Genomic DNA, 15520 nt, shown 5'->3' on the forward strand with positions numbered 1-15520 from the left:
TTCATTTACCAAATGAAAGTACAATCATAGGCAAAATTAAGGCAAGCCATCAAGTGAAGAAAGTTGGTGGTAGGAATGGGACTGTTCTTGAATTGTGTCCTGTACCCTATTCTCAGTTTGTCAAGCTCTCATTCACGACAGAGGGGTCAGTTAACTAAAGCAACCATATTGTGGTCCACATGCAGGCACAACCTCCAGTTAAATCAATTTTAGAATTTTAAGCACTACCTTCATAATCAGGTTTGCTGGTGATCAATGCTGGTGAGCCTTCAGCCCTTCACTGAAGAGTGGCTCATGGAGCAATCGGAAGACTTCCATTTTGTTGATATAGAAGGTTTCAAGAAAAATTGTGACGGTTACATTAAGGTATGCAGTGACCATGTTCAAGATTGAGATCAAAAGAATTTGGCTAGTACTCTTTCAAGTACCTTGTTCTACAAACTTATTGACTGCCCCTTATAGAAAACAACAGGAAAACCATGCCTCTTTAATAGTTGGACATGCCACTTTTACAATGTGAAGAACATACTGTACATACAGTAATTTCAGTATAAACCAACAAAACACAGTTCACCATCTTTGTAAAAAAATGCTGTACATGTACAGATCAAGAGAAAGCTGTTCATACAGCAAGAGCTGTAGGCATTCTTGTATTATTTGTGATATTTGTACAATGTGTGAAATAAAATACGTTTTTAACAAATATATAGTGTGAATCTGTCTGATTTTTTACCCTTTCTGATGTTTTAATAAATTTATAATTATAAGATATCACAAAATATTGTTCATTCCACACAGTAAATGATCATTTTAAATGGTATTCATTTACTTGCCCCTCTCCCTCTGAGAAAAGCACAACCCGATAACCGTGCGTAAGCAGTTGAAGGACTGGTGGATCAAGCCTACACTATATACACGTAGTAAGCGCCATAAACATGATACGATTCGATCGGATGATTTTAACGTGACGATAACATGCATATTCATGATCGATGAATGATGAATTATTCATAGATAGTATTTATTTCCGCATTTTAAATAGAGAAGGGTGTGCAACACTCGCCGATTGACCAATCAGAGACCCGCATTATCACCTTTCAATTCTGACAACAATGTCACACCGATGACCTCTCAATATTTTTGCGTGATTTGCGTGACCTAGAAATTGAACGCACTTTCACCCATGATTTTTACAATTTCTTGCCGGAAGTGGGAGCAGGTGGGAATTTCACTTTGTTTACAAGTTAGATGCGATCGTGAACAACCGGAGATTCGGATGATGTTTTCTTAATTTTGTGAGTAATACTGTATATTCCAAATGAATTCACTGGGGGACTGATACATGAAAATACAAATAACCAACTGAGTAAATTTCACCGAACTGAATAAAATCATGAAATTATTCAGAGACACTGACAAATTTCAGTACAATACATCACTGCATCCGATGTAAGCTTACAAATAAATAAGTGATAAATATAACATAATGGAAATGCTACGCCATGCGCGTAAATCGACGGCATTCACAATTCTACAAGTAGTCATGGTAGTGCCACTGGTAGTGGCTGTCATCTATGCATCACAGATCCTGGCATGCATGGGCCCAAGCCGCCTACATAGTATGCATGCATGGTAGTTCAGTCAGTAGGCCTATAGTCTGTCCACATAGAAGTACAAACCAAATTTGTGGCACCTGGGGTCGATGCTTATGCGTCACATGCACTGCGTGTTAAAAAGCGTGACGCTGTAAATAGCGTGGCAGCGCTTCGGCAAGTACAAATTGTGCAATAGTTGGCGCGCCAAAGTCAAAGAAGCAATTGAATATATGAATACAAAAGCCACCTAAGTCCATACTTAAACCAAATTGAGTTAAGCATGGGAAAGTGTTCCTTTACATAGGCCTGTCATATGTATGAAAGAACAACTCAAATTCATCCTCTGTGTCTATTGAGCATGTGAAAAATAGCATGTATGAAAGAAGCACCCAATTCCATGATTTGAGTCTTGTAACACATTGATTAAAATCCAGTATGTATAAAAGTCCACTTGTAACACATTCATTGCTAGAGAGTGACTTTTGAAAAAAAAAATGGGTTTAATAAAGGAAAGTGTGTGGTTTATATTACATGGCAGAATGCTTATCAACATTATACATACCTGTGCGCTTTATTTTGTATTATCTTGCTAGTGGTAATCTCATTCTAACATTGTTGTCTTTGTATATGATTCAAACAACCACCTAAGTCCAAAATTTAAAATGAACCCCACGAAGTCCCTGAAATGCTAATCGTCATACCTAATACTATTAGTTATTAGGTGAAGCGGAGGTAGGTGCGGAAATTATGCAGTGCGAAGTGTCATACTAGGTGAAGCCGAAGGCTGAACCCAGTATGACACTGAGCGCACGATAATTTCCTGCGTACCATACCGACGCTGAACCTAATAACGAATTTATCATACCACTAAGTCATTCTAAATATTGAAATAATTACGTTTTTAAACATTTTAATTCCTGCTAAATAGGAAAAATATTACAAAAAATAGATGACTGTTCCGCGTATTACAGGTTGCGTGCATTTTACGCGCTACCGTTTACGCGATTCGCTTTTATACGCAGTACCTCGCCAGACACGCCAGATCGGCCTTGCGAAATACGCCTCACTGACTAGATATAAAGCGTAAAATACGCACTCACTGACTAGATACGAAAATATATCAGGTTAGCGGTGTTCTTTGATGCTTACCTTAGTGGTATGATAAAGGTTAATCCACTCATTTGCACGTAAAACTTACCATAATGACCAGGTAAATCTAACTGAAGGAATTAAAATGATACACAGGTTTTTCTCTCAAAATCACTTCCCATGGACTTAGGTGGCTTTTGTATTCATGTATTCAATTAGTAGGTATCCTAGGTGAATTCAAATTTGCCATCAAACTGCATCATTTTATATATCAAATTAAAGCCCTTGAGTAAACAAAGCCAAAACTGAAAACCTTTTTTTCATAGCACTTTCCGTAGCAAAGTTACATCTTGTCAAAGCCTGACTTTCATCAAAAACGACATTTCGGGGGTGTTTCTAGATCTTAGTCTCATGGCGATAGCAGCTTTTTTTAATGGAACTGCTATCAAAATCCCTCTGAAATTCCATGTGCGGGTGACTTATCACCATAAAAAATTATATATTTGGGTCAAGCTCAAGTGAAGTATAGAAAACATATTTATGTAGGTTTCTTTCTTCGGGCACAAGTTTTAAATTTCTATGTAAAAATGCATTGACATTGTCGGCGAATTTGGCTGACCAGCAAATGTGTTAACTAAGGTTTGCTTGGGTTACCTACAATTAGGCGCATTGCACTGACGTCTGAAGAATATATTCTCATACCTCCAGTTTCCGAGGTCTATTTACTTTGTACTTCTAAGTGGACAGACTATACCCCATAGTACGTACAGCCACAGCACATAGTCCGCCATGCCCGACTATAGAAAAATTATCAAATTCGTGGACATCGTGGAACATTCAACTACGCTTGTTACTCCGCGACTAATCATGCTAACTACACGCAGCGTACAACGCTACTTCACGCGTCCATATTAGCGAGGCTATCTGCGTACAACTGCTTACTACGCACAGCCACGCAAAGAGTATGTTCCACGATGTCCACAAATTTGATAATTTTTCTATAGTACAAGGAACTTATACGATGTCCTCATTCACAAACTGGTACTATCTGTCCATCGTATAAGGCTATTACCGTACGATAATGTGCTGAAGGAATATTACACAGTCAAGAATAGGCTCCATCATTTTTTTTGTTCTGATCCCTCCCAGTCTCCCAAAACATCAAAACAGTAAAAGCATTGCACATTTACTTGTACTTAAGACTGTCCTTTTTCATATAACACAGACAAAGTAGGGCAAAGCTACCTAGAAATTGTCAAATTTTGGCAAGAAATATCTCTGTGTAATCCTATGTAAGTCCCATATCACATCGTTATCGGCGATCGTGATTTTTTTTTTCTGAAGTTTGGCTGGTACCCACTAGTGTCATGCACGTGACGCGACACAGCTAAAATAATCGACCGGAAATCGGGGATCATTAAAACGTCAACAAATTTCAAAACACAGAAAGCAGTAAACTTAATGGCGAGCGGTCCGAATTTTGAGCCATACAAGTTTATGTGGTGAACTAATGCCCGACTGTACATCATGACATGTGTACAATGTATGACTGCCGCAATGCAATAATGATAGTATTATGAAAGTATACATTTTCAGGAAGGAAATTAAATAAAAGTTGTTATGATTATGAATGATAGGGATGTTCATAAAATTTTGAAGTTCAATATATTTAGCTGAAAGTTCTTTCATTTGAAAGAGAATTGAATTACCTAAACAATAAGGGGTCAATCATGTTTCTAGTGCATATACTTTTGAAGTTACAGACAAAAATAGTGTCATCAATTTGCCCAAAATTTTGTGTGTGAAATTGTGACAGCCATGCAGCAGGCACATGTACAATGCACACTACTGTATGTGACCCCAGATGACCTCCTATTCTTTACTGTAAGAAAGCTGTTTTGGATGGTCTTGATTTACACACAAATTGCTTTTGAGCTAAATCAAGCGTCGACTTGGTGGAACATGGATTGCACTATGTGATAGTTTATGAATCCAGTATCATGCCAGTACCAACATATTAAGTCAACATCACTAAAGGTTTTGGTTGTCAAAATTAATTTTTACTGATTTTCTCCAATGAGCCCCACAGTAAAGCCATTTTTGGACCGTACATGCACATTCCACTTCCCTATGGATGAATAGCGCCACCTATAGTGTGTGATGTGAGCTGGCCTATGAATGACCACCACCGCCGCCGTGGTTCGGCGCCCACACAAGTCAGGCGCCGCTCTGCAAAAATACACAGAGTCAGGCGCCGATCTGCAAAAAAATAGAGGGGGGCACGCGCCGGGTGCGCCCCCTCTAAATCCGCCCCTGATAGAACTTAATAGGACTAATATTTCAAAAATCACTTTCACCTCGCAAGCTTTGTAAACCTTAAATAGCTCAACCATTGTCTCACGGTCTATGCACTGGCACAGCAGCACAAAAAATAGTAAAAACAGTCTCTACAACTACATGGTCTGTATGTACAGACAAGCTCTAGTCTCAGCATAGTATAATTTGGTTCACCTCAAGTTTGGTAGTGATGTCAATTGTCAATGCTTTTGTGCGGTTAGGCCGCAAACGTGTCGACAAGTCACACCTGAATCTACATTCAGTGAGTTTAAGTTAATGTGCGCTATTCGAAATATGCACATATGTCGATCACTGCCATGTGTACAGTCTTGGGGTGGTCATAATTTTTGATTCATCAGGCAAAAAAAAATGTTTGGTTGCCCTCAGAGACCGACCCAAAAATTAGAAATTTTGGTTGGGCTTTTTTTTTTTCCATTCACTCTTTGAGAAGCAACCTTAAATTTGGACAGTATTAAGGACATTTTATAATTGTTATTCACTCATTTTATCTATTAAATGCATATTTGATTTAAATTCAGTCCAAAAACACACAATTTTTTTCCTTAAAATGATCGAGCATTTGTGAATTGGAGAAATTGGAGGAAAAACACATGGAAAAAAAAAGATCGATCAACCAACCCTCGAAATTTTTGTCTTGGAAGGGCAACCAAACAATTTACTTTGGCCTCACTAAATTTTGATACTCCTACTTCTATTTTTGGTTCATTTCATTTTATTAGAAAAAGGTATTGAAATCTTTAAAACTAAATACCCAATTACAGCAAAAGTATACATATTTGGAAAGCTTATGTTCCAAGCAATGCAACTGTGCAAAATGGAAGTTAGTATTCAGGGTGTGTAAGAAAAAATATAGTGTGATATCATGTAAAAACCCTGGTTTTACTTGAAATTGATAATTTATTGCATTTGCTATTTAGTACTTGTATGAATGAAACAACTCAAAAGAAATCTAATTTTGTTACAGGCCACACTATGAGCTTTAATAAATTGTATCTATAGTTAGTTAGCTACATAATGAATAACTAAAGTGGTGATACAGGGTGTAAAATAATAAGTAAGTTCATGCACTTACGGGGTACTACACCCCTGCCCAATTCTGTGCCTATTTTTGCATTTTTCTCAGTGCAGAGTGTACTTCCATCATGTATTTAATATTCAATTTCCTGTAAATTTCATGAATACAGGTAATAGTATCATCAACGACAGGCACAATCATGGTCAACCAGAACCAGCACGATGACAGTACATTGTATCTCAGCTGAGCTGTTGAGAATGAACATCTGCAGGGACTTCTTGCTATACTTCATGGATGATGACTTCTGTTCAAAACAGAAGCAGAGGAAGAATACATGCAACAGGTACTTTATTTTTTATGTGTTTTTTTTTTTTGGGGGGGTTGTGAAGGCAAGCATGGCAGAGTCAGAGCCCCTATTGCCCAGAGCTGCCAGCATTTGAATCTTGAAAAAAGGGAGATTTCCTGTTGCAATCAGGGAGATTTGTCAAAATGTGTACATCTTAATGGATGAAACCATTTCCTTTTCAGGGAGATGACCAAAATTAAGGGTTCTGAAGGTTTAAAAGTAGGGAGTCTCCTGCGAAAAGAGGAGAGTTGGCAGCTCTGTATTGCCAGGCGGACAGGCGGTTGATTTAAAGTTTTGGATGCCCATCCTGGGATGCCTATTTTCAAATCACCCATAATATATAACAGTTTCTGCTCAAGTTTGTCTGTAGCACTGCATGATGTGTCATGGAGTTACTTGAGGGAGGCCTGGGAATCACTCATTTGAACAGTAACCGGAATGAATGAATGAATGAATCTTATCTCCTTAAAATAAACCAAATACAATGAAATTTAAGGCTGTGACCTATAGGGTAATGACGTATTCGGTACCGTGGTAAATTTCGTGGGTAAACCGGTACCGTATCAACCATTTATCTTTTTAAGTTTTGACTTTGTAGTGTCCCTGGACCTAGAGCTAAATGCTAGGATCATTCATGGTTGACTTATTAAAAAAAAAAAAAAATTGTAGGCCTATGTCATTTGAATAAATTTGTACTCATGTCATACTCTATTAATGATTTCAAAATTGATACAAATTCAATGAATGAATAAGTGAACAATGAATTATCCTAGCATTTAGCTCTAGGTCCAGGGACACTACAAACCCGAAAAAATAATTTTTTTTTTTTTTAAATTCGGGTAATCCGTAAATGGAATTTATATCCGGTATGGAAAAATTTTGCCATTTTGAAATTTAACTGTTGAAATATGGTGCAAAAATGGAATAAATTTGCATGAAGTACTGAAGAAATTTGCACTTTGGGGGCTACAATGGTCAAATATGAGGTTAATTTGGTCAGAAACCCACATACAGGCATCAACATTGGGGGATGATTGTATGGACCATTTCCCCTGGCAAAATATTGGGGGGATTTATCCCCCATCCCCACGGGATCTACGCCTAATCGCCTATGATATATATATTTTTATTCAATGACTTTTTGTTTATTCTTACCAAAAATATACGACCGCTTTTTACCGTGACAGTAGTACTACTTCCAAGCTGTTTCGTGCGCAATCTTATGATGTATACTACATGTAGTAGTTATTAGTTTGACAGGATGTACCCTTCTTAGGTTATAGCAGAGAAAGTCAAAGGTCACATTTTTGGTCTTAGGGGTCAAAAATATCAGAGTGCTCTGATTTGGACAAAAGGTGTATCAAAATGTTTGTTTTCATACAACAATTCAAATAAAGATAGGATTTAACAATTTAATTTCACTTTCTATGTGTTGCAATAGGTGCAGGTTAATAGGCCTCAATGGTACTTGACCTATTTTGCTGTGTTTTGAGAAACTTGATGTGAATCAAAAAATGCAGTACTTGGTCAACTATATAGCTTCAACTTGTTTGTGAATGGTGTGTGCCAATGTTATACTGAAAATTTCAACACCTTCTGTAAATAGATTATAATACCCCTCTCTCTTCTCTCTCTCACTGTTTTTCAGAGTCATAGATCCACCATGGATATCCACCTGAGTTCTGATTGATCAGCTCAAGAGCAAATTTCCTGCTTGTGGTATTAGAGGGTGCATGTGATACATTGTTGTTTGCTGCATTCTCTTCAACATCAGCCAGGATGACTTAAAATGCAGGACCTTACGATTATGTCGGCCATCAATGATGTGGAAGCTTCTGATGCTGATGAAGTAGACCTGATGCCAGACCTGGTCCAGTGCGCTGATGTGACTGACTCTCCATAGTAATAACCAATTGCTCTACCCCGCCCCCAGGAACTGAGACATTGTTATCAGCCCTAAGCCCTCAATTAAGGATCTTAAGGAACTTTTTTAGGGCAAGTTGGTAATTGCCTTAGTTTCACTGAAAAGGCAAGGCAGCACAGCACTTTGTAATATTTCAAGAGGGCATCATGGCAACTGTTGAAAATTTGAGAAGGGCACCAAGGCAATTTCTCAAAAGTGAAGAAAACACACACAAACATCAACTTCATTATAGGGCACGGCAAGTAAATTGCCTTGGGTAAAGGACATATTTTGAGGGTATTACGGCAGTAGGGATGGGCACCCACGGCAAAATGCCATGGGTGCTTTGGGTTAATTCGATGGCTGATTGTTATTACCAAGAACAGTGGAAACTTGTTGATATCAAATCTGTCAGCATAAAATTCTTGATAACACACTTTTTTTCCAGCGTACATACCGTACATTTCGGGATTCAATCATGTTTCACCGTTGTTCATCACCGATGTGAAATGGATGGGATTCTGTTGCAATTACTCCAGATTCTAGAAAAATGCAACACTATTTTTTTTTAATTAAAGACAATATCTTTGCCAATTGTAACATAGCTAAATCCTAATCCAGAGGTGTAGCCAGGATTATTTATGGTCCCCAAAGTCAAACCCCAAATTTTTGTCCCATTTGTCAATTTTTGCTATAGTTTGGCTATTCCCCTGTCTTAATCCTTTAGTTAGTTCTATACTTCTAACAATAATGTCCTTTTTTTTTTACAATTTGAGGGGAATTAGCCCAAAACATGCAATTGTCCATGTTTTCTGTCAATTTTAGTCACAAATTCCAAAGACATGGTAGAGTCTAAGTATTCAAAGTCTTTAATACAGACTAAGAGTGAGCTCATAATTAAAAAGTTAATGTTGATTATTTGAGTATAGTTAAGAACAGAAAATCTGTTTACTAAAGAATAGAATGCATTATTAGTCTTTGTACTTGCAAGTCTTTGGCAGGACCCTCCATATATTGGGAATGTGCAAGCTCGGGGGTGAACTCTGACCCTCTGCTTTTGGACCTTACTCCTATCCCTGACTACACTGCAAAATATTTTTCACCCCGAGAATTAATTTTCACCCCATGTATTTGGATTTTCTGCAAGCTCGGGAGTGAAAAACACGGAAAACAACCCCTGACTTTCGGGCCTTAATGCTACCCCTGGTCTTTGGGCTTGATTGTCACAGCCAATGAAAAATGCCATAAACATGCATTATTTTGGCCCTTAAATTATTGCCAAAAATTGACCAAAATATTTGAATGATATATAACAAAGGTGTATCTTGTTCATTTGATCAGATCATGGAAGTACTTACTTCCATGATCAGATATTGATTAATCCAAATTTTTAGTGGTCAAACCTTTTTGAAACAGTATTGCTGATTGATTAAAATTGATTGATTTATTGGGAAAGTCTATCCTGATCAATAATTTTTCTACTACAAACTTTATATTTATTAAATAATATAAGAATTAATTTCCTGAACAATAACCTGGTTTTGGTGTGAATTTATTTTGCCTCATCATACATGTACATAAGGGTATCAATAAAGCACCATTTCCTTTTGCCAGCCATCACTACGAGGCTGGTCGATTGCAGATCCGTCGGAACACGCTTTTCAATATGGAATAAATGCTAACCTCATCGTGATATCATCCAAGCAGCAAAGTTCATCCCATTGGAAAAGCGTTATCCAACGGATCTACAGTCGACCATTCTGCTACCCATGGCCAGAAAATTGCTTATCCAAGTTTGTTGCACAACATATATTTATTACTGCAACCACTCGGGTATAAGCCCACCCACCCTAGACGGCAGATTTCACTTGAAAATGGGGGTGGGCTTATCGGGAAGGGCTAGTGCTTGAATTTAAAAATAAGAACAATCACCCCCCATTTGTATATGTCTAATGTGCCAGTAATTTCTATCATCTATGTCAATGTCTTAAAATAATAAGGGAATGTTAATTATCAACTGATACTTTTTTTTATATTTGTTCTTAAATATGAGAGCAAAGCATTGATTTGATTTAAAAACTTGGCCAAAATTTAGTAATGGGCTTATACCTGAGTGCACCCTTGTTCCCAGAATGTTTTGAAAATAGGGGGTGGGCTTATACCCAGGTGGTTATGGTATTTACCAAATTCCCCAAACTCCTGGTCTGTGACATAAACTTTGACATAATGTGGGAATTTTCACACAATGTATTAAAGCTCATGTAGTGTTGTGTACTTTGCCAATTTTGAAATACCTTGGGATACCGGCTTTTTTTTAATTTGTGATTTTTCTCGCAGTCCTATACATGAATGAACATAATTATTTGAGGATTTATTATTTACGTGGCATGTAAAAAAAAAAAAAAAAGCACAAATATTAATGTTCTGTGAAAATGCCCACTTTTACAGTATTCATGTGCCATGGGGAGGGCTAAATTGGGATGAGCAAGAAATAATTTCTGGCAGGAAAAAACTAAAGTATATGGGATGCTATACAACAGGCTGTATCAAAATGATTGATACACAAATAGTTGTGATATTTGCAACATAGAATTCTCTTGAAATGACAAAAGTTTATATATTGATCCACAATTGGGTTATTTTGTGTTGCAGTCTTGTACATACTTGTACTTGAAACTTGGGTAATAATCATTTTGATACAACCTTATAGTAGGCCAACATATGGCTATACATAGTGATCAAAAAAACTACCAAATACAAACAAAACTAGCAAAGTTTAAATTTAAAGCATGAGCAAATTTTGGGAGTTATTTTATTTATTACATGGAGACTTCTGGATACACAATTGGAATTTAGAAGTTAGTTAAATCCTGTTAAAACCGATATCAATGTATTGTTCTCATCAAAAGGTTTCAGAAAAAGAATAGTTTAATCTGCCTCCGACATACAGTTCGAGTTATAGGCAAAAAGGTCAAATTTTGGGGTCCACAGGTGTCCACAATTGAAAAATGCTCCTTTTTTCATCCAATACATTGTTTTGGATGTTTTGTTCCATATCAATACTATATATGGTCAAAATAGGTCATATAATATCAACATGCAGGGCTCAATTGATTTTGATCTTTTTTGCCCATGTTACTAAGATAACAAAGGGGTAACAAAGCACCCGAGATATGGTAAACTTCTTTTTTTCTAACTGTTTTTGCAAGCAGAGCACTCTGAGACCATTTTTATTAAAATCAGAGAATTTTTAAATGTGTGTCCCCCCCCCTGTGGAACCCAAATTTTGACATTTGACCTTTTCCACTATAACTGTACGTCTGAGATAGGTCAACCTAAAATTATCCTTATGACAAGAGGAATACATTGACATGGTTTCTAACGAAATTTGACCAACTCTGAAATTTCACCCCTGCATAAACAGCCTTTTTGGATTCATGCAAATTAGGCACTGTTCCACGCTCCTGTGAGATGTTGGCCCAATGGAGTAATATTCTAAGTCCAACATGCTCCAAGAGCATGTTTTGAATGCACACTGCTCCAGGAGCATATTATATGCTCCTGGAGCAGTGTGCATTCAAACATGCTGCTGGAGCATGTTGGACATGCTCCTGAGCATTGTGCATTCAAAACATGCTCCTGGAGCATGTTGGACTTAGAGTATTACTCTAGATTATTCATGCTCAGAGCAGCTCTTCCTGGAGCATAATTTAGGACCAAAATCTCTTTTGAGATTTTGGCCCAAAATTATGCTCCAAGAGCAGTGCTCAGGAGCATGAATAATCTGAGTAATATTCTAAGTCAACATGCTCCAGGAGCATGTTTGAATGCACACTGCTCCAGGAGCATATATATGTTGGACATGCTCCTTGAGCATTGTGCATTCAAAACATGCTCCTGGAGCATGTTGGACTTAGTTAATTACACCAGATTATTCATGCTCAGAGCAGCTCTTCCTGGAGCATAATTTGGGACCAAAATCTCTCTGAGATTTTGGCCCAAAATATGCTCCCAGAGCACAGTGCTCCAGGAGCATGAATAATCTGAGTAATGTCTAAGTCCAACATGCTCCAGGAGCATGTTTGAATGCACACTGCTCAGGAGCATATATATTGGACATGCTCCTTGAGCATTGTGCATTCAAAACATGCTCCTGGAGCATGTTGGACTTAGTTAATTACTCCAGATTATTCATGCTCAGAGCAGCTCTTCCTGGAGCATTATTTAGGACCAAAATCTCTTTTGAGATTTTGGCCCAAAATATGCTCCAAGAGCAGTTGCTCAGGAGCATGAATAATCTGTGTAATTAATTAAGTCCAACATGCTCCAAGACATGTTTTGAATGCACACTGCTCAGGAGCATATATATGTTGGACATGCTCCTTGAGCATTCAAAACATGCTCCTGGAGCATGTTGGACTTAGTTAATTACTCCAGATTATTCATGCTCAGAGCAGCTCTTCCTGGAGCATTATTTAGGACCAAAATCTCTTTTGAGATTTTGGCCCAAAAGTATGCTCCAAGAGCAGTTGCTCCAGGAGCATGAATAATCTGAGTATCTAAGTCAACATGCTCCAGGAGCATGTTTTGAATGCACACTGCTCCAGGAGCATATATGTTGGACATGCTCCTTGAGCATTGTGCATTCAAAACATGCTCCTGGAGCATGTTGGACTTAGTTAATTACTCCAGATTATTCATGCTCAGAGCAGCTCTTCCTGGAGCATTATTTAGGACCAAAATCTCTTGAGATTTTGGCCCAAAATATGCTCCAAGAGCAGTTGCTCAGGAGCATGAATAATCTGAGTATTCTAAGTCCAACATGCTCCAGGAGCATGTTTTGAATGCACACTGCTCCAGGAGCATATATGTTGGACATGCTCCTTGAGCATTGTGCATTCAAAACATGCTCCTGGAGCATGTTGGACTTAGTTAATTACTCCAGATTATTCATGCTCAGAGCAGCTCTTCCTGGAGCATTATTTAGGACCAAAATCTCTTTTGAGATTTTGGCCCAAAATTATGCTCCAAGAGCAGTTGCTCCAGGAGCATGAATAATCTGGTGTAATTAACTAAGTCCAACATGCTCCAAGAGCATGTTTTGAATGCACACTGCTCCAGGAGCATATATATGTTGGACATGCTCCTTGAGCATTCAAAACATGCTCCTGGAGCATGTTGGACTTAGTTAATTACTCCAGATTATTCATGCTCAGAGCAGCTCTTCCTGGAGCATTATTTAGGACCAAAATCTCTTGAGATTTTGGCCCAAAATATGCTCCAAGAGCAGTTGCTCCAGGAGCATGAATAATCTGAGCTATTTAAATCCAACATGCTCCAAAGCATGTTTTGAATGCACACTGCTCAGGAGCATATATATGTTGGACATGCTCCTTGAGCATTGTGCATTCAAAACATGCTCCTGGAGCATGTTGGACTTAGAATATTACTCCAGATTTATTCATGCTCGGAGCAGCTCTTCCTGGAGCAGCTGTTCCTGGAGCATAATTTAGGACCAAAATCTCACAGAAGTACAACTACTTGGATATTGTGACATTTGATGTTTTTTGCAAGCTTTTGGGAGATGGACGCATGTGAAATGGATTCTGTTGCATTTAGTAGTGGGTAATTTCATATTTAGACTGACCTATGATTATACTAGGGGCTATTTTAACGTGCCTCACTGTCACGTTCGTGCAATGAGATAAAAGTGTTGATGAAGTAGAGTGCGTTTCAAAAATAAAAATATTGACATTTTACCTGCATGTGACCGTAAGAAAGGCTCTACCATTGTCTACTATTAAAGCATATCTACACGGATTGTTAATTGTCACTGTACAAATATTTTATCTCGGCACGTACGTGACAGTGAGACACGTTAATTTCAAAGTACTTCTGTATGTATTTAAATGCTTGAATGGACATGCTCCAGGTTATTTAGCTTCTTGTTTCACACCCTACCATCAATCGCGTACTGGACTTCGCTCTGCTTCAGATACAACACAGCTTACTATACATAAGTTCAATGCCAAATTTCTCCATTCTGCCGCAAATAAAGCTTTTTCTCTGGCTGCTCCTGGACTGTGGAACAATTTACCCATCACCATTCAGTACTGCAAACTCATTACCAGTCTTTAAGAAATTATTGAAATCACATCTCTTCCCAAAAGTTGACTGTTTTATTGCTCACTTTGTTTTGTTATATTGTATTTATGCTTTGAATTTGTTTATGCGCTGTGGTCTAGATGTAACGGCGCTTTATAAAAGAATTGTGTATGTATGTATGTATGTTAAAATAGCCCCTGGATTACACAGTGTATAGTGCTATCTACTGAAGATAACAGACACACTGATCAGCATGCGGTGTAAAGTGCTATCAACTGCAGATAACGTATACCACTGATTACTGTGTATGGTGTTATCTACTGAAGATAACAGGCACACTGCTGATCATGCAGTGTAAACTACTATCAACTGAAGATAACAGATATACCACTGATTACATACCGTATAGTGCTATCTACTGAAGATAACAGACACACTGCTGATCGTGCAGTGTAAAGTGCTATCAACTGAAGATAACAGTGTACCGTACGGTGCTATCTACTGAAGATAACAGACACACTGCTGATCATGCAGTATGAAGTGCTATCAACTGAAGATAACAGTGTACCGTATGCTGCTATCTACTGAAGATAACAGACACATTGCTGATCATGCAGTATGAAGTGCTATCAACTGAAGATAACAGATATACCACAGATTACAGTGTATGGTGTTATCTACTGAAGATAGCAGACACACTGTTGATCATGCAGTGTAAAGTACTATCTACTGAAGATATTAGATATTACAGTCATCTTGGGCTATTTAAATGCAGGCACTTAATTTAATGCCCCTGTGGCCAGATGGGTGCTGACATTACAGGTTGCAGACAGGATGGGTCACATGGGCATTAAATTAAGTGCCTTAAATAGCCTAGGATGACTGAGAGTGCTGATCTACTGAAGATAGCAGACACACTGCTGATCATGCAGTGTAAAGCCTCAACTGAAGGGTTATTAGTCAATAAATACAGCAACTTAGTTTTAATCCATAAACCTTACCCTAAATGTCACCCTTACCTGTAACCTAAGCCCTAACCCAGACTCTAAAATAGCAGTCAGTTGGTCACTTTTAGTTCCATTCCATGCATGTTTCAGAATTATCACCTA

At 38.0% G+C, this 15520-nt stretch overlaps 1 protein-coding gene and 1 long non-coding RNA gene across 2 annotated transcripts in view; both read left to right on the forward strand.

Moving 5' to 3' along the window:
• The window catches only part of LOC140147874 (uncharacterized), a 97881-nt gene that overhangs the window by 9066 nt on the left and 73295 nt on the right, over positions 1-15520 (forward strand).
• Positions 1223-8114, forward strand: LOC140147600 (uncharacterized). The gene is made up of 3 exons (XR_011858361.1): positions 1223-1295; positions 6227-6400; positions 8052-8114. It is a non-coding gene; the product is annotated as an uncharacterized lncRNA (long non-coding RNA).

Source organism: Amphiura filiformis, chromosome 3 (genome assembly GCF_039555335.1).
Source record: "Amphiura filiformis chromosome 3, Afil_fr2py, whole genome shotgun sequence".
NCBI lineage: Eukaryota > Metazoa > Echinodermata > Ophiuroidea > Amphilepidida > Amphiuridae > Amphiura > Amphiura filiformis.